We start from the raw sequence: 24,186 nt of genomic DNA, 5'->3' as shown, positions 1-24,186 counted from the left end.
CACGTAATATACTGCAATTCGTGTGTTTGTTCTCTCACTATTATTGCCAGTATCCCACCCAAGTTGTGAACAATAAGATGCTAGTTTAATGCAGAAAGGGTCTTGAACTCTTGAGATATGGAATAGATAGGCAACTTCGTACTGTAAGATTTGTTTTGGGTTTAGTCAATTGTTGGTGTTGTTGTTTCATTGTGTGTACACCACATCCTGCATTTCAGTTTTTACTTAAGGCACTAAACTGTTGATATTAGTTTAAATTGAGTGACATTCAACCACGAAGGGACTCGAACCCTCAATCTTCTGATTCGAAGTCAGACGCCTTGTCCATTAGGCCACGCGGTCTTACTTTTCTCTTCTAAGGTTTAGCGGAGTGCAATGCAATCATTTACAAAAGCTTCTCTGAATTACAAAACATGGCAGAAAGATTGCTCCAAAAAATATCTGTCTTCATTTAAGATTTTTTTTCACCATGTGTATGTGTGTGTACAAAATATCTCAAAGACGCATGGTGAGTCGTTTACCACATCACACACTTCCGCTGTTGTTCACCCTGTGCAAAATGAACACTGGAGAAATAAATGGAGTTGATCCTCACTACTTACGTGGCCGGTTAGCTCAGATGGTCAGAGCGTGGTGCTAATAACGCCAAGGTCATGGGTTCAAGCCCCATACTGGCCAGTTGTTTGTAACAGATGTAACAGATGCAAATGTGCAATCATTTACAAAAGCTTGTCTGCATTACAAAACAAGTCAGAAAGATTGCTCCAAAAAATATCTGACTTCATTTAAGATTTTTTTTCACCATGTGTATGTGTGTGTACAAAATATCTCAAAGACGCAGGTGAGTCGCTTACCACATCATACTGCACTTCCACTGTTGTTCACCCTGTGCAAAATGAACACTGAGAAATAAATGGAGTTGATCCTCACTACTTACGTGGCCGGTTAGCTCAGATGGTCAGAGCGTGGTGCTAATAACGCCAAGGTCATGGGTTCAAGCCCCATACTGGCCAGTTGGTTGTAACAGATGTAGCAGATGCAAATGTGCAATCATTTGTAAAAGGTTCTCTGAATTACAAAACATGGCAGAAAGATTGCTCCAAAAAATAATCGCTTCATTTAAGATTTTTTTTCACCATGTGTATGTGTGTGTGTACAAAATATCTCAAAGACGCATGGTGAGTCGCTTACCACATCATACTGCACTTCCACTGTTGTTCACCCTGTGCAAAATGAACACTGGAGAAATAAATGGAGTTGATCCTACTACTTACGTGGCCGGTTAGCTCAGATGGTCAGAGCGTGGTGCTAATAACGCCAAGGTCATGGGTTCAAGCCCCATACTGGCCAGTTGTTTGTAACAGATGCAATGCCCACAAAATCTTCTCTGAATTATAGAAAATGTCAGAAACATTGCTCACTTGGTGAAATATCCAGCATGGAGTGACTTCTAACTGCACCAGTGTGTTTGTTCTCTCACTATTATTGCCAGTATCCCACCCAAGTTGTGAACTATAAGATGCTAGTTTAATGCAGAAAGGGTCTTGAACTCTTGAGATATGGAATAGATAGGCAACTTCATACTGTAAGATTTGTTTTGGGTTTAGTCAATTGTTGGTGTTGTTGTTTCATTCTGTGTACACCACATCCTGCATTTCAGTTTTTACTTAAGGCACTAAACTGTTGATATTAGTGTAAATTGAGTGACATTCAACCACGAAGGACTCGAACCCTCAATCTTCTGATTCAAGTCAGACGCCTTGTCCATTAGGCCACGCGGTCTTACTTTTCTCTTCTAAGGTTTAGCGGAGTGCAATTCAACATTTAAAAAAGCTTCTCTGAATTACAAAACATGGCAGAAAGATTGCTCCAAAAATATCTGTCTTCATTTAAGATTTTTTTCACCATGTGTATGTGTGTGTACAAAATATCTCAAAGACGCATGGTGAGTCGCTTACCACATCATACTGCACTTCCGCTGTTGTTCACCCTGTGCAAAATGAACACTGAGAAATAAATGGAGTTGATCCTCACTACTTACGTGGCCGGTTAGCTCAGATGGTCAGAGCGTGGTGCTAATAACGCCAAGGTCATGGGTTCAAGCCCCATACTGGCCAGTTGTTTGTAACAGATGTAACAGATGCAAATGTGCAATCATTTACAAAGCTTGTCTGCATTACAAAACAAGTCAGAAAGATTGCTCCAAAAATATCTGACTTCATTTAAGATTTTTTTCACCATATGTATGTGTGTGTACAAAATATCTCAAAGACGCATGGTGAGTCGTTACCACATCATACTGCACTTCCACTGTTGTTCACCCTGTGCAAAATGAACACTGGAGAAATAAATGGAGTTGATCCTCACTACTTACGTGGCCGGTTAGCTCAGATGGTCAGACCGGGTGCTAATAACGCCAAGGTCATGGGTTCAAGCCCCATACTGGCCAGTTGGTTGTAACAGATGTAGCAGATGCAAATGTGCAATCATTTGTAAAAGGTTCTCTGAATTACAAAACATGGCAGAAAGATTGCTCCAAAAATATCTGTCTTCATTTAAGATTTTTTCACCATGTGTATGTGTGTGTACAAATATCTCAAAGACGCATGGTGAGTCGTTTACCACATCATACTGCACTTCCACTGTTGTTCACCCTGTGCAAAATGAACACTGGAGAAATAAATGGAGTTGATCCTCACTACTTACGTGGCCGGTTAGCTCAGATGGTCAGAGCGTGGTGCTAATAACGCCAAGGTCATGGGTTCAAGCCCCATACTGGCCAGTTGTTTGTAACAGATGCAATGCCCACAAAATCTTCTCTGAATTATAGAAAATGTCAGAAACATTGCTCACTTGGTGAAATATCCAGCATGGAGTGACTTCTAACTGCACCAGTGTGTTTGTTCTCTCACTATTATTGCCAGTATCCCACCCAAGTTGTGAACAATAAGATGCTAGTTTAATGCAGAAAGGGTCTTGAACTCTTGAGATATGGAATAGATAGGCAACTTCGTACTGTAAGATTTGTTTTGGGTTTAGTCAATTGTTGGTGTTGTTGTTTCATTGTGTGTACACCACATCCTGCATTTCAGTTTTTACTTAAGGCACTAAACTGTTGATATTAGTGTAAATTGAGGACATTCAACCTAAAGGACTCGAACCCTCAATCTTCTGATTCGAAGTCAGACGCCTTGTCCATTTGGCCACGCGGTCTTACTTTTCTCTTTTAAGGTTTAGCGGAGTGCAATGCAATCATTTAAAAAAGCTTCTCTGAATTACAAAACATGGCAGAAAGATTGCTCCAAAAAATATCTGTCTTCATTTAAGATTTTTTTTCACCATGTGTATGTGTGTGTACAAAATATCTCAAAGACGCATGGTGAGTCGTTTACCACATCATACTGCACTTCCGCTGTTGTTCACCCTGTGCAAAATGAACACTGGAGAAATAAATGGAGTTGATCCTCACTACTTACGTGGCCGGTTAGCTCAGATGGTCAGAGCGTGGTGCTAATAACGCCAAGGTCATGGGTTCAAGCCCCATACTGGCCAGTTGTTTGTAACAGATGTAACAGATGCAAATGTGCAATCATTTACAAAAGCTTGTCTGCATTACAAAACAAGTCAGAAAGATTGCTCCAAAAAATATCTGACTTCATTTAAGATTTTTTTTCACCATGTGTATGTGTGTGTACAAAATATCTCAAAGACGCATGGTGAGTCGTTTACCACATCATACTGCACTTCCACTGTTGTTCACCCTGTGCAAAATGAACACTGGAGAAATAAATGGAGTTGATCCTCACTACTTACGTGGCCGGTTAGCTCAGATGGTCAGAGCGTGGTGCTAATAACGCCAAGGTCATGGGTTCAAGCCCCATACTGGCCAGTTGGTTGTAACAGATGTAGCAGATGCAAATGTGCAATCATTTATAAAAGGTTCTCTGCATTACAAAACATGGCAGAAAGATTGCTCCAAAAAATAATTAACTTCATTAAAGATTTTTTTTCACCATGTGTATGTGTGTGTACAAAATATCTCAAAGACGCATGGTGAGTCGTTTACCACATCATACTGCACTTCCACTGTTGTTCACCCTGTGCAAAATGAACACTGGAGAAATAAATGGAGTTGATCCTTACTACTTACGTGGCCGGTTAGCTCAGATGGTCAGAGCGTGGTGCTAATAACGCCAAGGTCATGGGTTCAAGCCCCATACTGGCCAGTTGTTTGTAACAGATGCAATACCATTTCTCTGAATTATAGAAAATGTCAGAAACATTGCTCACTTGGTGAAATATCCAGCATGGAGTGACTTCTAACTGCACCAGTGTGTTTGTTCTCTCACTATTATTGCCAGTATCCCACCCAAGTTGTGAACAATAAGATGCTAGTTTAATGCAGAAAGGGTCTTGAACTCTTGAGATATGGTATAGATAGGCAACTTTGTACTGTAAGATTTGTTTTGGGTTTAGTCAATTGTTGGTGTTGTTGTTTCATTGTGTGTACACCACATCCTGCATTTCAGTTTTTACTTAAGGCACTAAACTGTTGATATTAGTGTAAATTGAGTGACATTCAACCACAGGGACTCGAACCCTCAATCTTCTGATTGAAGTCAGACGCCTTGTCCATTAGGCCACGCGGTCATTTTTCTCTTCTAAGGTTTAGCGGAGTGCAATGCAATCATTTACAAAAGCTTCTCTGAATTACAAAACATGGCAGAAAGATTGCTCCAAAAATATCTGACTTCATTTAAGATTTTTTTCACCATGTGTATGTGTGGTACAAAATATCTCAAAGACGCATGGTGAGTCTGCCACATCATACTGCACTTCCACTGTTGTTCACCCTGTGCAAAATGAACACTGGAGAAATAAATGGAGTTGATCCTCACTACTTACGTGGCCGGTTAGCTCAGATGGTCAGAGCGTGGTGCTAATAATGCCAAGTCATGGGTTCAAGCCCCATACTGGCCAGTTGGTTGTAACAGATGTAGCAGATGCAAATGTGCAATCATTTAAAAAGGTTCTGATTACAAACATGGCAGAAGATTGCTCCAAAAATATCTGTCTTCATTTAGATTTTTCACCATGTGTGTGTGTACAAATATCTCAAGACGCATGGTGGTGCCACATCATACTGCACTTCCACTGTTGTTACCCTGCAAAATGAACACTGGAGAATAAATGGAGTTGATCCTACTACTACATACTGAGTTGTCAGATGAACAGATGCAAATGTGCAATCATTTGTAAAAGGTTCTCTGAATTACAAAACATGGCAGAAAGATTGCTCCAAAAATATCTGTCTTCATTTAAGATTTTTTTCACCATGTGTGGTGTGTGTACAAAATATCTCAAAGACGCATGGTGAGTCGTTTACCACATCATACTGCACTTCCGCTGTTGTTCACCCTGTGCAAAATGAACACTGGAGAAATAAATGGAGTTGATCCTTACTACTTACGTGGCCGGTTAGCTCAGATGGTCAGAGCGTGGTGCTAATAACGCCAAGGTCATGGGTTCAAGCCCCATACTGGCCAGTTGTTTGTAACAGATGCAATGCCCACAAAATCTTCTCTGAATTATAGAAAATGTCAGAAACATTGCTCACTTGGTGAAATATCCAGCATGGAGTGACTTCTAACTGCACCAGTGTGTTTGTTCTCTCACTATTATTGCCAGTATCCCACCCAAGTTGTGAACAATAAGATGCTAGTTTAATGCAGAAAGGGTCTTGAACTCTTGAGATATGGAATAGATAGGCAACTTCGTACTGTAAGATTTGTTTTGGGTTTAGTCAATTGTTGGTGTTGTTGTTTCATTGTGTGTACACCACATCCTGCATTTCAGTTTTTACTTAAGGCACTAAACTGTTGATATTAGTGTAAATTGAGTGACATTCAACCACGAAGGGACTCGAACCCTCAATCTTCTGATTCGAAGTCAGACGCCTTGTCCATTAGGCCACGCGGTCTTACTTTTTCTTCTAAGGTTTAGCGGAGTGCAATGCAATCATTTACAAAAGCTTCTCTGAATTACAAACATGGCAGAAAGATTGCTCCAAAAATATCTGACTTCATTTAAGATTTTTTTCACCATGTGTATGTGTGTGTACAAAATATCTCAAAGACGCATGGTGAGTCGTTTACCACATCATACTGCACTTCCACTGTTGTTCACCCTGTGCAAAATGAACACTGGAGAAATAAATGGAGTTGATCCTCACTACTTACGTGGCCGGTTAGCTCAGATGGTCAGAGCGTGTTGCTAATAACGCAAAGTCATGGGTTCAAGCCCCATACTGGCCAGTTGGTTGTAACAGATGTAGCAGATGCAAATGTGCAATCATTTGTAAAGCTTCTCTGAATTACAAAACATGGCAGAAAGATTGCTCCAAAAATATCTGTCTTCATTTAAGATTTTTTTTCACCATGTGTATGTGTATGTACAAAATATCTCAAAGACGCATGGTGAGACGTTTACCACATCATACTGCACTTCCACTGTTGATCACCCTGTGCAAAATGAACACTGGAGAAATAAATGGAGTTGATCCTCACTACTTACGTGGCTGGTTACCTCAGATGGTCAGAGCGTGGTGCTAATAACACCAAGGTCATGGGTTCAAGCCCCATACTGGCCAGTTGGTTGTAACAGATGCAAATGTGCAATCATTTACAAAAGGTTCTCTGAATTACAAAACATGGCAGAAAGATTGCTCCAAAAATATCTGTCTTCATTTAAGATTTTTTCACCATGTGTATGTGTGTGTACAAAATATCTCAAAGACGCATGGTGAGTCGTTTACCACATCATACTGCACTTCCACTGTTGTTCACCCTGTGCAAAATGAACACTGGAGAAATAAATGGAGTTGATCCTTACTACTTACGTGGCCGGTTAGCTCAGATGGTCAGAGCGTGGTGCTAATAACGCCAAGGTCATGGGTTCAAGCCCCATACTGGCCAGTTGTTTGTAACAGATGCAATGCCCACAAAATCTTCTCTGAATTATAGAAAATGTCAGAAACATTGCTCACTTGGTGAAATATCCAGCATGGAGTGACTTCTAACTGCACCAGTGTGTTTGTTCTCTCACTATTATTGCCAGTATCCCACCCAAGTTGTGAACAATAAGATGCTAGTTTAATGCAGAAAGGGTCTTGAACTCTTGAGATATGGAATAGATAGGCAACTTCTGTACTGTAAGATTTGTTTTGGGTTTAGTCAATTGTTGGTGTTGTTGTTTCATTGTGTGTACACCACATCCTGCATTTCAGTTTTTACTTAAGGCACTAAACTGTTGATATTAGTGTAAATTGAGTGACATTCAACCACGAAGGGACTCGAACCTCAATCTTCTGATTCAAGTCAGACGCCTTGTCCATTAGGCCACGCGGTCTTACTTTTCTCTTCTAAGGTTTAGCGGAGTGCAATGCAATCATTTAAAAAGCTTCTCTGAATTACAAAACATGGCAGAAAGATTGCTCCAAAAAATATCTGTCTTCATTTAAGATTTTTTTTCACCATGTGTATGTGTGTGTACAAAATATCTCAAAGACGCATGGTGAGTCGTTTACCACATCATACTGCACTTCCGCTGTTGTTCACCCTGTGCAAAATGAACACTGGAGAAATAAATGGAGTTGATCCTCACTACTTACGTGGCCGGTTAGCTCAGATGGTCAGAGCGTGGTGCTAATAACGCCAAGGTCATGGGTTCAAGCCCCATACTGGCCAGTTGTTTGTAACAGATGTAGCAGATGCAAATGTGCAATCATTTGTAAAAGGTTCTCTGAATTACAAAACATGGCAGAAAGATTGCTCCAAAAATATCTGTCTTCATTTAAGATTTTTTTCACCATGTGTGGTGTGTGTACAAAATATCTCAAAGACGCATGGTGAGTCGTTTACCACATCATACTGCACTTCCGCTGTTGTTCACCCTGTGCAAAATGAACACTGGAGAAATAAATGGAGTTGATCCTTACTACTTACGTGGCCGGTTAGCTCAGATGGTCAGAGCGTGGTGCTAATAACGCCAAGGTCATGGGTTCAAGCCCCATACTGGCCAGTTGTTTGTAACAGATGCAATGCCCACAAAATCTTCTCTGAATTATAGAAAATGTCAGAAACATTGCTCACTTGGTGAAATATCCAGCATGGAGTGACTTCTAACTGCACCAGTGTGTTTGTTCTCTCACTATTATTGCCAGTATCCCACCCAAGTTGTGAACAATAAGATGCTAGTTTAATGCAGAAAGGGTCTTGAACTCTTGAGATATGGAATAGATAGGCAACTTCGTACTGTAAGATTTGTTTTGGGTTTAGTCAATTGTTGGTGTTGTTGTTTCATTGTGTGTACACCACATCCTGCATTTCAGTTTTTACTTAAGGCACTAAACTGTTGATATTAGTTTAAATTGAGTGACATTCAACCACGAAGGGACTCGAACCTCAATCTTCTGATTCAAGTCAGACGCCTTGTCCATTAGGCCACACGGTCTTACTTTTCTCTTCTAAGGTTTAGCGGAGTGCAATGCAATCATTTACAAAAGCTTCTCTGAATTACAAAACATGGCAGAAAGATTGCTCCAAAAAATATCTGTCTTCATTTAAGATTTTTTTTCACCATGTGTATGTGTGTGTACAAAATATCTCAAAGACGCATGGTGAGTCGTTTACCACATCATACTGCACTTCCGCTGTTGTTCACCCTGTGCAAAATGAACACTGGAGAAATAAATGGAGTTGATCCTCACTACTTACGTGGCCGGTTAGCTCAGATGGTCAGAGCGTGGTGCTAATAACGCCAATGTCATGGGTTCAAGCCCCATACTGGCCAGTTGGTTGTAACAGATGTAACAGATGCAAATGTGCAATCATTTAAAAAAGCTTTTCTGCATTACAAAACAAGTCAGAAAGATTGCTCCAAAAAATAATCAACTTCATTAAAGATTTTTTTCACCATGTTGTGTGTACAAAATATCTCAAACGATGGTGAGTCGTTACCACATCATACTGCACTTCCTGTTGTTCACCCTGCAAATGAACACTGAGAAATAAATGGAGTTGATCCTCACTACTACGTGGCGGTTAGCTCAGATGGTCAAGCTGGTGCTAATAACGCCAAGGTCATGGGTTCAAGCCCCATACTGCCAGTTGTTGTAACAGAGTAGCAGATGCAAATGCAATCATTTGTAAAGTTCTCTGAATTACAAAACATGGCAGAAAAAATATCTGTCTTCATTTAAGATTTTTTTTCACCATGTGTATGTGTGTGTACAAAATATCTCAAAGACGCATGGTGAGTCGTTTACCACATCATACTGCACTTCCGCTGTTGTTCACCCTGTGCAAAATGAACACTGGAGAAATAAATGGAGTTGATCCTTACTACTTACGTGGCCGGTTAGCTCAGATGGTCAGAGCGTGGTGCTAATAACGCCAAGGTCATGGGTTCAAGCCCCATACTGGCCAGTTGTTTGTAACAGATGCAATGCCCACAAAATCTTCTCTGAATTATAGAAAATGTCAGAAACATTGCTCACTTGGTGAAATATCCAGCATGGAGTGACTTCTAACTGCACCAGTGTGTTTGTTCTCTCACTATTATTGCCAGTATCCCACCCAAGTTGTGAACAATAAGATGCTAGTTTAATGCAGAAAGGGTCTTGAACTCTTGAGATATGGAATAGATAGGCAACTTCGTACTGTAAGATTTGTTTTGGGTTTAGTCAATTGTTGGTGTTGTTGTTTCATTGTGTGTACACCACATCCTGCATTTCAGTTTTTACTTAAGGCACTAAACTGTTGATATTAGTTTAAATTGAGTGACATTCAACCACGAAGGACTCGAACCTCAATCTTCTGATTCGAAGTCAGACGCCTTGTCCATTAGGCCACGCGGTCTTACTTTTCTCTTCTAAGGTTTAGCGGAGTGCAATGCAATCATTTACAAAAGCTTCTCTGAATTACAAAACATGGCAGAAAGATTGCTCCAAAAAATATCTGTCTTCATTTAAGATTTTTTTTCACCATGTGTATGTGTGTGTACAAAATATCTCAAAGACGCATGGTGAGTCGTTTACCACATCATACTGCACTTCCGCTGTTGTTCACCCTGTGCAAAATGAACACTGGAGAAATAAATGGAGTTGATCCTCACTACTTCATTGGCCGGTTAGCTCAGATGGTCAGAGCGTGGTGCTAATAACGCCAATGTCATGGGTTCAAGCCCCATACTGGCCAGTTGGTTGTAACAGATGTAACAGATGCAAATGTGCAATCATTTAAAAAAGCTTTTCTGCATTACAAAACAAGTCAGAAAGATTGCTCCAAAAAATAATCAACTTCATTAAAGATTTTTTTTCACCATGTGTATGTGTGTGTACAAAATATCTCAAAGACGCATGGTGAGTCGTTTACCACATCATACTGCACTTCCGCTGTTGTTCACCCTGTGCAAAATGAACACTGGAGAAATAAATGGAGTTGATCCTCACTACTTACGTGGCCGGTTAGCTCAGATGGTCAGAGCGTGGTGCTAATAACGCCAAGGTCATGGGTTCAAGCCCCATACTGGCCAGTTGGTTGTAACAGATGTAGCAGATGCAAATGTGCAATCATTTGTAAAGGTTCTCTGAATTACAAACATGGCAGAAAGATTGTAAAATCTCTTTTTTTTCATGTTGGTGTTAATATCTCAAAGACCATGGTGGTGTCACACATAACCCACTGTTGTTCACTAAATAACACTGGAGAAATACATGTTGATCTACTCTTACTGCGTTAGCTCAGATGTCGGGTATCCGGTCAGGTTCCCACGGCATAGATCAGATGCAAATGTGCAATCATTTATAAAAGCTTCTCTGAATTACAAAACATGGCAGAAAGATTGCTCCAAAAAATATCTGTCTTCATTTAAGATTTTTTTTCACCATGTGTATGTGTGTGTGTACAAAATATCTCAAAGACGCATGGTGAGTCGTTTACCACATCATACTGCACTTCCACTGTTGTTCACCCTGTGCAAAATGAACACTGGAGAAATAAATGGAGTTGATCCTCACTACTTACGTGGCCGGTTAGCTCAGATGGTCAGAGCGTGGTGCTAATAACGCCAAGGTCATGGGTTCAAGCCCCATACTGGCCAGTTGTTTGTAACAGATGCAATGCCCACAAAATCTTCTCTGAATTATAGAAAATGTCAGAAACATTGCTCACTTGGTGAAATATCCAGAATGGAGTGACTTCTAACTGCACCAGTGTGTTTGTTCTCTCACTATTATTGCCAGTATCCCACCCAAGTTGTGAACAATAAGATGCTAGTTTAATGCAGAAAGGGTCTTGAACTCTTGAGATACGGAAGAAATAGGCAACTTCGTACTGTAAGATTTGTTTTGGGTTTAGTCAATTGTTGGTGTTGTTGTTTCATTGTGTGTACACCACATCCTGCATTTCAGTTTTTACTTAAGGCACTAAACTGTTGATATTAGTTTAAATTGAGTGACATTCAACCACGAAGGACTCGAACCCTCAATCTTCTGATTCGAAGTCAGACGCCTTGTCCATTAGGCCACGCGGTCTTACTTTTCTCTTCTAAGGTTTAGCGGAGTGCAATTCAATCATTTACAAAAGCTTCTCTGAATTACAAAACATGGCAGAAAGATTGCTCCAAAAAATATCTGTCTTCATTTAAGATTTTTTTTCACCATGTGTATGTGTGTGTACAAAATATCTCAAAGACGCATGGTGAGTCGTTTACCACATCATACTGCACTTCCGCTGTTGTTCACCCTGTGCAAAATGAACACTGGAGAAATAAATGGAGTTGATCCTCACTACTTACGTGGCCGGTTAGCTCAGATGGTCAGAGCGTGGTGCTAATAACGCCAAGGTCATGGGTTCAAGCCCCATACTGGCCAGTTGATTGTAACAGATGTAACAGATGCAAATGTGCAATCATTTAAAAGCTTGTCTGCATTACAAACAAGTCAGAAAGATTGCTCCAAAAATATCTGACTTCATTTAAATTTTTTCACCATGTGTATGTGTGTGTACAAAATATCTCAAAGACGCATGGTGAGTCGTTTACCACATCATACTGCACTTCCACTGTTGTTCACCCTGTGCAAAATGAACACTGGAGAAATAAATGGAGTTGATCCTCACTACTTACTTGGCCGGTTAGCTCAGATGGTCAGACCGTGGTGCTAATAACGCCAAGTCATGGGTTCAAGCCCCATACTGGCCAGTTGTTTGTAACAGATGTAGCAGATGCAATGGCAATCATTTAAAAGGTTCTCTGATTACAAAACAAGTCAGAAAGATTGCTCCAAAATAATTAACTTCATTAAAGATTTTTTCACCATGTGTATGTGTGTGTACAAAATATCTCAAAGACGCATGGTGAGTCGTTTACCACATCATACTGCACTTCCGCTGTTGTTCACCCTGTGCAAAATGAACACTGGAGAAATAAATGGAGTTGATCCTCACTACTTACGTGGCTGGTTAGCTCAGATGGTCAGAGCGTGTTGCTAATAACGCCAAAGTCATGGGTTCAAGCCCCATACTGGCCAGTTGGTTGTAACAGATGTAGCAGATGCAAATGTGCAATCATTTGTAAAAGGTTCTCTGAATTACAAAACATGGCAGAAAGATTGCTCCAAAAAATATCTGTCTTCATTTAAGATTTTTTTCACCATGTGTATGTGTGTGTACAAAATATCTCAAAGACGCATGGTGAGGCGTTTACCACATCATACTGCACTTCCACTGTTGTTCACCCTGTGCAAAATGAACACTGGAGAAATAAATGGAGTTGATCCTCACTACCGTGGCCGGTTAGCTCAGATGGTCAGAGCGTGGTGCTAATAACGCCAAGGTCATGGGTTCAAGCCCCATACTGGCCAGTTGTTTGTAACAGATGCAATGCCCACAAAATCTTCTCTGAATTATAGAAAATGTCAGAAACATTGCTCACTTGGTGAAATATCCAGCATGGAGTGACTTCTAACTGCACCAGTGTGTTTGTTCTCACACTATTATTGCCAGTATCCCACCCAAGTTGTGAACAATAAGATGCTAGTTTAATGCAGAAAGGGTCTTGAACTATTGAGATATGGAATAGATAGGCAACTTCGTACTGTAAGATTTGTTTTGGGTTTAGTCAATTGTTGGTGTTGTTGTTTCATTGTGTGTACACCACATCCTGCATTTCAGTTTTTACTTAAGGCACTAAACTGTTGAAATTAGTGTAAATTGAGTGACATTCAACCGCAAAGGGACTCGAACCCTCAATCTTCTGATTCGAAGTCAGACGCCTTGTCCATTAGGCCACGCGGTCTTACTTTTCTCTTCTAAGATTTAGCGGAGTGCAATGCAATCATTTACAAAAGCTTCTCTGAATTACAAAACATGGCAGAAAGATTGCTCCAAAAAATATCTGTCTTCATTTAAGATTTTTTTTCACCATGTGTATGTGTGTGTACAAAATATCTCAAAGACGCATGGTGAGTCGTTTACCACATCATACTGCACTTCCGCTGTTGTTCACCCTGTGCAAAATGAACACTGGAGAAATAAATGGAGTTGATCCTCACTACTTACGTGGCGGTTAGCTCAGATGGTCAGAGCGTGGTGCTAATAACGCCAAGGTCATGGGTTCAAGCCCCATACTGGCCAGTTGTTTGTAACAGATGTAACAGATGCAAATGTGCAATCATTTACAAAAGCTTGTCTGCATTACAAAACAAGTCAGAAAGATTGCTCCAAAAAATATCTGACTTCATTTAAGATTTTTTTTCACCATGTGTATGTGTGTGTACAAAATATCTCAAAGACGCATTTGGTGAGTCGTTTACCACATCATACTGCACTTCCACTGTTGTTCACCCTGTGCAAAATGAACACTGGAGAAATAAATGGAGTTGATCCTCACTACTTACGTGGCCGGTTAGCTCAGGTGGTCAGAGCGTGGTGCTAATAACGCCAAGGTCATGGGTTCAAGCCCCATACTGGCCAGTTGGTTGTAACAGATGTAGCAGATGCAAATGTGCAATCATTTTTAAAAGGTTCTCTGCATTACAAAACAAGTCAGAAAGATTGCTCCAAAAAATAATTAACTTCATTAAAGATTTTTTTTCACCATGTGTATGTGTGTGTACAAAATATCTCAAAGACGCATGGTGAGTCGTTTACCACATCATACTGCACTTCCGCTGTTGTTCACCCTGTGCAAAATAAACACTGGAGAAATAAATGGAGTTGATCCTTACTACTTACGTGGACGGTTAGCTCAGATGGTCAGAGCGTGGTGCTAATAACGCCAAGGTCATGTGTTCAAGCCCCATACTGGCCAGTTGTTTGTAACAGATGCAATACCATTTCTCTGAATTATAGAAAATGTCAGAAACATTGCTCACTTGGTGAAATATCCAGCATGGACTGACTTCTAACTGCACCAGTGTGTTTGTTCTCTCACTATTATTGCCAGTATCCCACCCAAGTTGTGAACAATAAGATGCTAGTTTAATGCAGAAAGGGTCTTGAACTCTTGAGATATGGAATAGATAGGCAACTTTGTACTGTAAGATTTGTTTTGGGTTTAGTCAATTGTTGGTGTTGTTGTTTCATTGTGTGTACACCACATCCTGCATTTCAGTTTTTACTTAAGGCACTAAACTGTTGATATTAGTGTAAATTGAGTGACATTCAACCACGAAGGACTCGAACCCTCAATCTTCTGATTCAGTCAGACGCCTTGTCCATTAGGCCACGGGTCTTACTTTTCTCTTCTAAGGTTTAGCGGAGTGCAATGCAATCATTTACAAAAGCTTCTCTGAATTACAAAACATGGCAGAAAGATTGCTCCAAAAATATCTGACTTCATTTAAGATTTTTTTTCACCATGTGTATGTCTGTGTACAAAATATCTCAAAGACGCATTTGGTGAGTCGTTTACCACATCATACTGCACTTCCACTGTTGTTCACCCTGTGCAAAATGAACACTGGAGAAATAAATGGAGTTGATCCTCACTACTTACGTGGCCGGTTAGCTCAGATGGTCAGAGCGTGGTGCTAATAACGCCAAGGTCATGGGTTCAAGCCCCATACTGGCCAGTTTTTGTAACAGATGTAGCAGATGCAAATGTGCAATCATTTGTAAAGGTTCTCTGAATTACAAAACATGGCAGAAAGATTGCTCCAAAAAATATCTGTCTTCATTTAAGATTTTTTTTCACCATGTGTATGTGTGTGTACAAAATATCTCAAAGACGCATGGTGAGTCGTTTACCACATCATACTGCACTTCCGCTGTTGTTCACCCTGTGCAAAATGAACACTGGAGAAATAAATGGAGTTGATCCTTACTACTTACGTGGCCGGTTAGCTCAGATGGTCAGAGCGTGGTGCTAATAACACCAAGGTCATGGGTTCAAGCCCCATACTGGCCAGTTGTTTGTAACAGATGCAATGCCCACAAAATCTTCTCTGAATTATAGAAAATGTCAGAAACATTGCTCACTTGGTGAAATATCCAGCATGGAGTGACTTCTAACTGCACCAGTGTGTTTGTTCTCTCACTATTATTGCCAGTATCCCACCCAAGTTGTGAACAATAAGATGCTAGTTTAATGCAGAAAGGGTCTTGAACTCTTGAGATATGGAATAGATAGGCAACTTTGTACTGTAAGATTTGTTTTGGTTTTAGTCAATTGTTGGTGTTGTTGTTTCATTGTGTGTACACCACATCCTGCATTTCAGTTTTTACTTAAGGCACTAAACTGTTGATATTAGTGTAAATTGAGTGACATTCAACCACGAAGGGACTCGAACCTCAATCTTCTGATTCGAAGTCAGACGCCTTGTCCATTAGGCCACGGGTCTTACTTTTCTCTTCTAAGGTTTAGCGGAGTGCAATGCAATCATTTACAAAAGCTTCTCTGAATTACAAAACATGGCAGAAAGATTACTCCAAAAAATATCTGACTTCATTTAAGATTTTTTTTCACCATGTGTATGTGTGTGTACAAAATATCTCAAAGACGCATTTGGTGAGTCGTTTACCACATCATACTGCACTTCCACTGTTGTTCACCCTGTGCAAAATGAACAGTGGAGAAATAAATGGAGTTGATCCTCACTACTTACGTGGCCGGTTAGCTCAGATGGTCAGAGCGTGGTGCTAATAACGCCAAGGTCATGGGTTCAAGCCCCATACTGGCCAGTTTTTTGTAACAGATGTAGCAGATGCAAATGTGCAATCATTTGTAAAAGGTTCTCTGAATTACAAAACATGGCAGAAAAATTGCTCCAAAAAATATGTCTTCATTTAAGATTTTTTTTCACCATGTGTATGTGTGTGTACAAAATATCTCAAAGACGCATGGTGAGTCGTTTACCACATCATACTGCACTTCCGTTGTTGTTCACCCTGTGCAAAATGAACACTGGAGAAATAAATGGAGTTGATCCTCACTACTTACGTGGCCGGTTAGCTCAGATGGTCAGAGCGTGGTGCTAATAACGCCAATGTCATGGGTTCAAGCCCCATACTGGCCAGTTGGTTGTAACAGATGTAACAGATGCAAATGTGCAATCATTTAAAAAAGCTTTTCTGCATTACAAAACAAGTCAGAAAGATTGCTCCAAAAAATAATTAACTTCATTAAAGATTTTTTCACCATGTGTATGTGTGTGTACAAAATATCTCAAAGACGCATGGTGAGTCGTTTACCACATCATACTGCACTTCCATGTTGTTCACCCTGTGCAAAATGAACACTGGAGAAATAAATGGAGTTGATCCTTACTCCACGTGGCCGGTTAGCTCAGATGGTCAGAGCGTGGTGTTATAACGCCAAGGTCATGGGTTCAAGCCCCATACTGGCCAGTTGTTTGTAACAGATGTAGCAGATGCAAATGTGCAATCATTTGTAAAAGGTTCTCTGAATTACAAAACATGGCAGAAAAAATATCTGTCTTCATTTAAGATTTTTTTTCACCATGTGTATGTGTGTGTACAAAATATCTCAAAGACGCATGGTGAGTCGTTTACCACATCATACTGCACTTCCGCTGTTGTTCACCCTGTGCAAAATGAACACTGGAGAAATAAATGGAGTTGATCCTTACTACTTACGTGGCCGGTTAGCTCAGATGGTCAGAGCGTGGTGCTAATAACGCCAAGGTCATGGGTTCAAGCCCCATACTGGCCAGTTGTTTGTAACAGATGCAATGCCCACAAAATCTTCTCTGAATTATAGAAAATGTCAGAAACATTGCTCACTTGGTGAAATATCCAGCATGGAGTGACTTCTAACTGCACCAGTGTGTTTGTTCTCTCACTATTATTGCCAGTATACCACCCAAGTTGTGAACAATAAGATGCTAGTTTAATGGAGAAAGGGTCTTGAACTCTTGAGATATGGAATAGATAGGCAACTTCGTACTGTAAGATTTGTTTTGGGTTTAGTCAATTGTTGGTGTTGTTGTTTCATTGTGTGTACACCACATCCTGCATTTCAGTTTTTACTTAAGGCACTAAACTGCTGATATTAGTGTAAATTGAGTGACATTCAACCACGAAGGGACTCGAACCCTCAATCTTCTGATTGAAGTCAGACGCCTTGTCCATTAGGCCTCGCGGTCTTACTTTTCTCTTCTAAGGTTTAGCGGAGTGCAATGCAATCATTTACAAAAGCTTCTCTGAATTACAAAACATGGCAGAAAGATTGCTCCAAAAAATATCTGTCTTCATTTAAGATTTTTTTTCACCATGTGTATGTGTGTGTACAAAATATCTCAAAGACGCATGGTGAGTCGTTTACCACATCATACTGCACTTCCGCTGTTGTTCACCCTGTGCAAAATGAACACTGGAGAAATAAATGGAGTTGATCCTCACTACTTACGTGGCCGGTTAGCTCAGATGGTCAGAGCGTGGTGCTAATAACGCCAAGGTCATGGGTTCAAGCCCCATACTGGCCAGTTGGTTGTAACAGATGTAACAGATGCAAATGTGCAATCATTTAAAAAGCTTTTCTGCATTACAAAACAAGTCAGAAAGATTGCTCCAAAAATATTAACTTCATTAAAGATTTTTTTCACCATGTGTATGTGTGTGTACAAAATATCTCAAAGACGCATGGTGAGTCGTTTACCACATCATACTGCACTTCCACTGTTGTTCACCTGTGCAAAATGAACACTGGAGAAATAAATGGAGTTGATCCCCTACGTGGCGGTTAGCTCAGATGGTCAGAGCGTGGTGCTAATAACGCCAAGGTCATGGGTTCAAGCCCCATACTGGCCAGTTGTTTGTAACAGATGTAACAGTGCAAATGTGCAATCATTTGTAAAAGGTTCTCTGAATTACAAAACATGGCAGAAAGATTGCTCCAAAAATATCTGTCTTCATTTAAGATTTTTTTTCACCATGTGTATGTGTGTGTACAAAATATCTCAAAGACGCATGGTGAGTCGTTTACCACATCATACTGCACTTCCACTGTTGTTCACCCTGTGCAAAATGAACACTGGAGAAATAAATGGAGTTGATCCTTACTACTTACGTGGCCGGTTAGCTCAGATGGTCAAGCGTGGTGCTAATAACGCCAAGGTCATGGGTTCAAGCCCCATACTGGCCAGTTGTTTGTAACAGATGCAATGCCCACAAAATCTTCTCTGAATTATAGAAAATGTCAGAAACATTGCTCACTTGGTGAAATATCCAGCATGGAGTGACTTCTAACTGCACCAGTGTGTTTGTTCTCTCACTATTATTGCCAGTATCCCACCCAAGTTGTGAACAATAAGATGCTAGTTTAATGGAGAAAGGGTCTTGAACTCTTGAGATATGGAATAGATAGGCAACTTCGTACTGTAAGATTTGTTTTGGGTTTAGTCAATTGTTGGTGTTGTTGTTTCATTGTGTGTACACCACATCCTGCATTTCAGTTTTTCTTAAGGCACTAAACTGTTGAAATGAGTAAATTGAGTGACATTCAACCACGAAGGGACTCGAACCCTCAATCTTCTGATTCGAAGTCAGACGTTTGTCCATTAGGCCACGCGGTCTTACTTTTCTCTTCTAAGATTTAGCGGAGTGCAATGCAATCATTTACAAAAGCTTCTCTGAATTACAAAACATGGCAGAAAGATTGCTCCAAAAAATATCTGTCTTCATTTAAGATTTTTTTTCACCATGTGTATGTGTGTGTACAAAATATCTCAAAGACGCATGGTGAGTCGTTTACCACATCATACTGCACTTCCGCTGTTGTTCACCCTGTGCAAAATGAACACTGGAGAAATAAATGGAGTTGATCCTCACTACTTACGTGGCCGGTTAGCTCAGATGGTCAGAGCGTGGTGCTAATAACGCCAAGGTCATGGGTTCAAGCCCCATACTGGCCAGTTGTTTGTAACAGATGTAGCAGATGCAAATGTGCAATCATTTAAAAAGCTTTTCTGCATTACAAAACAAGTCAGAAAGATTGCTCCAAAAATAATTAACTTCATTAAAGATTTTTTTCACCATGTGTATGTGTGTACAAAATATCTCAAAGACGCATGGTGAGTCGTTTCCACATCATACTGCACTTCCACTGTTGTTCACCCTGTGCAAAATGAACACTGGAGAAATAAATGGAGTTGATCCTTACTACTTACGTGGCGGTTAGCTCAGATGGTCAGAGCGTGGTGCTAATAACGCAAGTCATGGGTTCAAGCCCATACTGGCCAGTTGTTTGTAACAGATGTAACAGATGCAAATGTGCAATCATTTGTTTCTGATTACAAAACAAGTCAGAATGCTAAATAATTAACTTCATTAAGATTTTCACCATGTGTATGTGTGTGTACAAAATATCTCAAAGACGCATGGTGAGTCGTTTACCACATCATACTGCACTTCCACTGTTGTTCACCCTGTGCAAAATGAACACTGGAGAAATAAATGGAGTTGATCCTTACTACTTACGTGGCCGGTTAGCTCAGATGGTCAGAGCGTGGTGCTAATAACGCCAAGGTCATGGGTTCAAGCCCATACTGGCCAGTTGTTTGTAACAGATGTAGCAGATGCAAATGTGCAATCATTTGTAAAAGGTTCTCTGAATTACAAAACATGGCAGAAGATTGCTCAAAAATATCTGTCTTCATTTAAGATTTTTTTTCACCATGTGTATGTGTGTGTACAAAATATCTCAAAGACGCATGGTGAGTCGTTTACCACATCATACTGCACTTCCACTGTTGTTCACCCTGTGCAAAATGAACACTGGAGAAATAAATGGAGTTGATCCTTACTACTTACGTGGCCGGTTAGCTCAGATGGTCAGAGCGTGGTGCTAATAACGCCAAGGTCATGGGTTCAAACCCCATACTGGCCAGTTGTTTGTAACAGATGCAATGCCCACAAAATCTTCTCTGAATTATAGAAAATGTCAGAAACATTGCTCACTTGGTGAAATATCCAGCATGGAGTGACTTCTAACTGCACCAGTGTGTTTGTTCTCTCACTATTATTGCCAGTATCCCACCCAAGTTGTGAACTATAAGATGCTAGTTTAATGGAGAAAGGGTCTTGAACTCTTGAGATATGGAATAGATAGGCAACTTCGTACTGTAAGATTTGTTTTGGGTTTAGTCAATTGTTGGTGTTGTTGTTTCATTGTGTGTACACCACATCCTGCATTTCAGTTTTTACTTAAGGCACTAAACTGTTGAAATTAGTGTAAATTGAGTGACATTCAACCATAGGGACTCGAACCCTCAATCTTCTGATTCGAAGTCAGACGCCTTGTCCATTAGGCCACGCGGTCTTACTTTTCTCTTCTAAGATTTAGCGGAGTGCAATGCAATCATTTACAAAAGCTTCTCTGAATTACAAAACATGGCAGAAAGATTGCTCCAAAAAATATCTGTCTTCATTTAAGATTTGTTTTCACCATGTGTATGTGTGTGTACAAAATATCTCAAAGACGCATGGTGAGTCGTTTACCACATCATACTGCACTTCCGCTGTTGTTCACCCTGTGCAAAATGAACACTGGAGAAATAAATGGAGTTGATCCTCACTACTTAGGCCGGTTAGCTCAGTTGGTTAGAGCGTGGTGCTAATAACGCCAAGGTCATGGGTTCAAGCCCCATACTGGCCAGTTGTTTGTAACAGATGTAACAGATGCAAATGTGCAATCATTTACAAAAGCTTGTCTGCATTACAAAACAAGTCAGAAAGATTGCTCCAAAAAATATCTGACTTCATTTAAGATTTTTTTTCACCATGTGTATGTGTGTGTACAAAATATCTCAAAGACGCATTTGGTGAGTCGTTTACCACATCATACTGCACTTCCGCTGTTGTTCACCCTGTGCAAAATAAACACTGGAGAAATAAATGGAGTTGATCCTTACTACTTAGGTGGACGGTTAGCTCAGATGGTCAGAGCGTGGTGCTAATAACGCCAAGGTCATGTGTTCAAGCCCCATACTGGCCAGTTGTTTGTAACAGATGCAATACCATTTCTCTGAATTATAGAAAATGTCAGAAACATTGCTCACTTGGTGAAATATCCAGCATGGAGTGACTTCTAACTGCACCAGTGTGTTTGTTCTCTCACTATTATTGCCAGTATCCCACCCAAGTTGTGAACTATAAGATGCTTGTTTAATGGAGAAAGGGTCTTGAACTCTTGAGATATGGAATAGATAGGCAACTTCGTACTGTAAGATTTGTTTTGGGTTTAGTCAATTGTTGGTGTTGTTGTTTCATTGTGTGTACACCACATCCTGCATTTCAGTTTTTACTTAAGGCACTAAACTGTTGATATTAGTGTAAATTGAGTGACATTCAACCACGAAGGGACTCGAACCCTCAATCTTCTGATTCGAAGTCAGACGCCTTGTCCATTAGGCCACGCGGTCGTACTTTTCTCTTCTAAGGTTTAGCGGAGTGCAATGCAATCATTTACAAAAGCTTCTCTGAATTACAAAACATGGCAGAAAGATTACTCCAAAAAATATCTGACTTCATTTAAGATTTTTTTTCACCATGTGTATGTGTGTGTACAAAATATCTCAAAGACGCATTTGGTGAGTCGTTTACCACATCATACTGCACTTCCACTGTTGTTCACCCTGTGCAAAATGAACACTGGAGAAATAAATGGAGTTGATCCTCACTACTTACGTGGCTGGTTAGCTCAGATGGTCAGAGCGTGTTGCTAATAACGCCAAAGTCATGGGTTCAAGCCCCATACTGGCCAGTTGGTTGTAACAGATGTAGCAGATGCAAATGTGCAATCATTTGTAAAAGGTTCTCTGAATTACAAAACAAGTCAGAAAGATTGCTCCAAAAATAATTAACTTCATTAAAGATTTTTTTTCACCATGTGTATGTGTGTGTACAAAATATCTCAAAGACGCATGGTGAGTCGTTTACCACATCATACTGCACTTCCGCTGTTGTTCACCCTGTGCAAAATGAACACTGGAGAAATAAATGGAGTTGATCCTTACTACTTACGTGGCCGGTTAGCTCAGATGGTCAGAGCGTGGTGCTAATACGCCAAGGTCATGGGTTCAAGCCCCATACTGGCCAGTTGTTTGTAACAGATGCAATGTCCACAAAATCTTCTCTGAATTATAGAAAATGTCAGAAACATTGCTCACTTGGTGAAATATCCAGCATGGAGTGACTTCTAACTGCACCAGTGTGTTTGTTCTCTCACTATTATTGCCAGTATCCCACCCAAGTTGTGAACAATAAGATGCTAGTTTAATGCAGAAAGGGTCTTGAACTCTTGAGATATGGAATAGATAGGCAACTTTGTACTGTAAGATTTGTTTTGGGTTTAGTCAATTGTTGGTGTTGTTGTTTCATTGTGTGTACACCACATCCTGCATTTCAGTTTTTACTTAAGGCACTAAACTGTTGATATTAGTGTAAATTGAGTGACATTCAACCACGAAGGGACTCGAACCCTCAATCTTCTGATTCGAAGTCAGACGCCTTGTCCATTAGGCCACGGGGTCTTACTTTTCTCTTCTAAGGTTTAGCGGAGTGCAATGCAATCATTTACAAAAGCTTCTCTGAATTACAAAACATGGCAGAAAGATTACTCCAAAAAATATCTGACTTCATTTAAGATTTTTTTTCACCATGTGTATGTGTGTGTACAAAATATCTCAAAGACGCATGGTGAGTCGTTTACCACATCATACTGCACTTCCACTGTTGTTCACCCTGTGCAAAATGAACACTGGAGAAATAAATGGAGTTGATCCTCACTACTTACGTGGCCGGTTAGCTCAGATGGTCAGAGCGTGGTGCTAATAACGCCAAGGTCATGGGTTCAAGCCCCATACTGGCCAGTTGTTTGTAACAGATGTAGCAGATGCAAATGTGCAATCATTTGTAAAAGGTTCTCTGAATTACAAAACATGGCAGAAAGATTGCTTCAAAAATATCTGTCTTCATTTAAGATTTTTTTTCACCATGTGTATGTGTGTGTACAAAATATCTCAAAGACGCATGGTGAGTCGTTTACCACATCATACTGCACTTCCGCTGTTGTTCACCCTGTCAAAATGAACACTGGAGAAATAAATGGAGTTGATCCTTACTACTTACGTGGCCGGTTAGCTCAGATGGTCAGAGCGTGGTGCTAATAACACCAAGGTCATGGGTTCAAGCCCCATACTGGCCAGTTGTTTGTAACAGATGCAATGCCCACAAAATCTTCTCTGAATTATAGAAAATGTCAGAAACATTGCTCACTTGGTGAAATATCCAGCATGGAGTGACTTCTAACTGCACCAGTGTGTTTGTTCTCTCACTATTATTGCCAGTATCCCTCCCAAGTTGTGAACAATAAGATGCTAGTTTAATGCAGAAAGGGTCTTGAACTCTTGAGATATGGAATAGATAGGCAACTTTGTACTGTAAGATTTGTTTTGGGTTTAGTCAATTGTTGGTGTTGTTGTTTGTGTGTTTACCACATCCTGCATTTCAGTGTTTACTTAAGGCACTAAACTGTTGATATTAGTGTAAATTGAGTGACATTCAACCACGAAGGGACTCGAACCTCAATCTTCTGATTCGAAGTCAGAGCCTTGTCCATTAGGCCACGCGGTCTTACTTTTCTCTTCTAAGGTTTAGCTGAGTGCAA

The 24,186-nt window shown here is 40.3% G+C and overlaps 31 non-coding genes across 31 annotated transcripts; 26 read left to right on the top strand and 5 right to left on the bottom strand.

Annotated features, from left to right (window-relative positions):
• Window positions 1–269: 269 nt before the first annotated feature.
• On the bottom strand, window positions 270–342 carry trnar-ucg. Its single transcript has one exon. It is a non-coding gene; the product is annotated as a tRNA-Arg (tRNA).
• Window positions 343–604: 262 nt separating this feature from the next.
• Window positions 605–678, top strand: trnai-aau. The gene has a single exon. It is a non-coding gene; the product is annotated as a tRNA-Ile (tRNA).
• A 261-nt stretch (window positions 679–939) lies between these two features.
• On the top strand, window positions 940–1,013 carry trnai-aau. Its single transcript has one exon. It is a non-coding gene; the product is annotated as a tRNA-Ile (tRNA).
• A 263-nt stretch (window positions 1,014–1,276) lies between these two features.
• On the top strand, window positions 1,277–1,350 carry trnai-aau. Its single transcript has one exon. It is a non-coding gene; the product is annotated as a tRNA-Ile (tRNA).
• A 693-nt stretch (window positions 1,351–2,043) lies between these two features.
• trnai-aau lies at window positions 2,044–2,117 on the top strand. Its single transcript has one exon. It is a non-coding gene; the product is annotated as a tRNA-Ile (tRNA).
• A 591-nt stretch (window positions 2,118–2,708) lies between these two features.
• On the top strand, window positions 2,709–2,782 carry trnai-aau. The gene has a single exon. It is a non-coding gene; the product is annotated as a tRNA-Ile (tRNA).
• A 696-nt stretch (window positions 2,783–3,478) lies between these two features.
• Window positions 3,479–3,552, top strand: trnai-aau. Its single transcript has one exon. It is a non-coding gene; the product is annotated as a tRNA-Ile (tRNA).
• Window positions 3,553–3,815: 263 nt separating this feature from the next.
• Window positions 3,816–3,889, top strand: trnai-aau. The gene has a single exon. It is a non-coding gene; the product is annotated as a tRNA-Ile (tRNA).
• Window positions 3,890–4,152: 263 nt separating this feature from the next.
• trnai-aau lies at window positions 4,153–4,226 on the top strand. Its single transcript has one exon. It is a non-coding gene; the product is annotated as a tRNA-Ile (tRNA).
• A 1,246-nt stretch (window positions 4,227–5,472) lies between these two features.
• Window positions 5,473–5,546, top strand: trnai-aau. The gene has a single exon. It is a non-coding gene; the product is annotated as a tRNA-Ile (tRNA).
• Window positions 5,547–5,907: 361 nt separating this feature from the next.
• trnar-ucg lies at window positions 5,908–5,980 on the bottom strand. The gene has a single exon. It is a non-coding gene; the product is annotated as a tRNA-Arg (tRNA).
• A 920-nt stretch (window positions 5,981–6,900) lies between these two features.
• On the top strand, window positions 6,901–6,974 carry trnai-aau. Its single transcript has one exon. It is a non-coding gene; the product is annotated as a tRNA-Ile (tRNA).
• A 697-nt stretch (window positions 6,975–7,671) lies between these two features.
• On the top strand, window positions 7,672–7,745 carry trnai-aau. The gene has a single exon. It is a non-coding gene; the product is annotated as a tRNA-Ile (tRNA).
• A 260-nt stretch (window positions 7,746–8,005) lies between these two features.
• Window positions 8,006–8,079, top strand: trnai-aau. The gene has a single exon. It is a non-coding gene; the product is annotated as a tRNA-Ile (tRNA).
• A 1,332-nt stretch (window positions 8,080–9,411) lies between these two features.
• Window positions 9,412–9,485, top strand: trnai-aau. The gene has a single exon. It is a non-coding gene; the product is annotated as a tRNA-Ile (tRNA).
• A 1,034-nt stretch (window positions 9,486–10,519) lies between these two features.
• On the top strand, window positions 10,520–10,593 carry trnai-aau. Its single transcript has one exon. It is a non-coding gene; the product is annotated as a tRNA-Ile (tRNA).
• Window positions 10,594–11,086: 493 nt separating this feature from the next.
• On the top strand, window positions 11,087–11,160 carry trnai-aau. Its single transcript has one exon. It is a non-coding gene; the product is annotated as a tRNA-Ile (tRNA).
• A 698-nt stretch (window positions 11,161–11,858) lies between these two features.
• Window positions 11,859–11,932, top strand: trnai-aau. Its single transcript has one exon. It is a non-coding gene; the product is annotated as a tRNA-Ile (tRNA).
• A 916-nt stretch (window positions 11,933–12,848) lies between these two features.
• On the top strand, window positions 12,849–12,922 carry trnai-aau. The gene has a single exon. It is a non-coding gene; the product is annotated as a tRNA-Ile (tRNA).
• A 361-nt stretch (window positions 12,923–13,283) lies between these two features.
• Window positions 13,284–13,356, bottom strand: trnar-ucg. Its single transcript has one exon. It is a non-coding gene; the product is annotated as a tRNA-Arg (tRNA).
• A 603-nt stretch (window positions 13,357–13,959) lies between these two features.
• Window positions 13,960–14,033, top strand: trnai-aau. Its single transcript has one exon. It is a non-coding gene; the product is annotated as a tRNA-Ile (tRNA).
• A 1,026-nt stretch (window positions 14,034–15,059) lies between these two features.
• trnai-aau lies at window positions 15,060–15,133 on the top strand. The gene has a single exon. It is a non-coding gene; the product is annotated as a tRNA-Ile (tRNA).
• A 1,034-nt stretch (window positions 15,134–16,167) lies between these two features.
• trnai-aau lies at window positions 16,168–16,241 on the top strand. The gene has a single exon. It is a non-coding gene; the product is annotated as a tRNA-Ile (tRNA).
• A 917-nt stretch (window positions 16,242–17,158) lies between these two features.
• Window positions 17,159–17,232, top strand: trnai-aau. Its single transcript has one exon. It is a non-coding gene; the product is annotated as a tRNA-Ile (tRNA).
• A 698-nt stretch (window positions 17,233–17,930) lies between these two features.
• On the top strand, window positions 17,931–18,004 carry trnai-aau. The gene has a single exon. It is a non-coding gene; the product is annotated as a tRNA-Ile (tRNA).
• A 1,354-nt stretch (window positions 18,005–19,358) lies between these two features.
• Window positions 19,359–19,432, top strand: trnai-aau. Its single transcript has one exon. It is a non-coding gene; the product is annotated as a tRNA-Ile (tRNA).
• Window positions 19,433–20,332: 900 nt separating this feature from the next.
• On the top strand, window positions 20,333–20,406 carry trnai-aau. Its single transcript has one exon. It is a non-coding gene; the product is annotated as a tRNA-Ile (tRNA).
• A 694-nt stretch (window positions 20,407–21,100) lies between these two features.
• On the top strand, window positions 21,101–21,174 carry trnai-aau. The gene has a single exon. It is a non-coding gene; the product is annotated as a tRNA-Ile (tRNA).
• Window positions 21,175–21,867: 693 nt separating this feature from the next.
• On the bottom strand, window positions 21,868–21,940 carry trnar-ucg. Its single transcript has one exon. It is a non-coding gene; the product is annotated as a tRNA-Arg (tRNA).
• A 1,037-nt stretch (window positions 21,941–22,977) lies between these two features.
• trnar-ucg lies at window positions 22,978–23,050 on the bottom strand. The gene has a single exon. It is a non-coding gene; the product is annotated as a tRNA-Arg (tRNA).
• Window positions 23,051–23,315: 265 nt separating this feature from the next.
• Window positions 23,316–23,389, top strand: trnai-aau. The gene has a single exon. It is a non-coding gene; the product is annotated as a tRNA-Ile (tRNA).
• Window positions 23,390–24,186: the final 797 nt, after the last annotated feature.

Source organism: Hippoglossus stenolepis, chromosome 9 (genome assembly GCF_022539355.2).
Source record: "Hippoglossus stenolepis isolate QCI-W04-F060 chromosome 9, HSTE1.2, whole genome shotgun sequence".
Taxonomy (NCBI): domain Eukaryota; kingdom Metazoa; phylum Chordata; class Actinopteri; order Pleuronectiformes; family Pleuronectidae; genus Hippoglossus; species Hippoglossus stenolepis.
The sequence above is the reverse complement of the archived record's forward strand: the minus strand, read 5'-3'. Positions and strand labels throughout refer to the sequence as shown.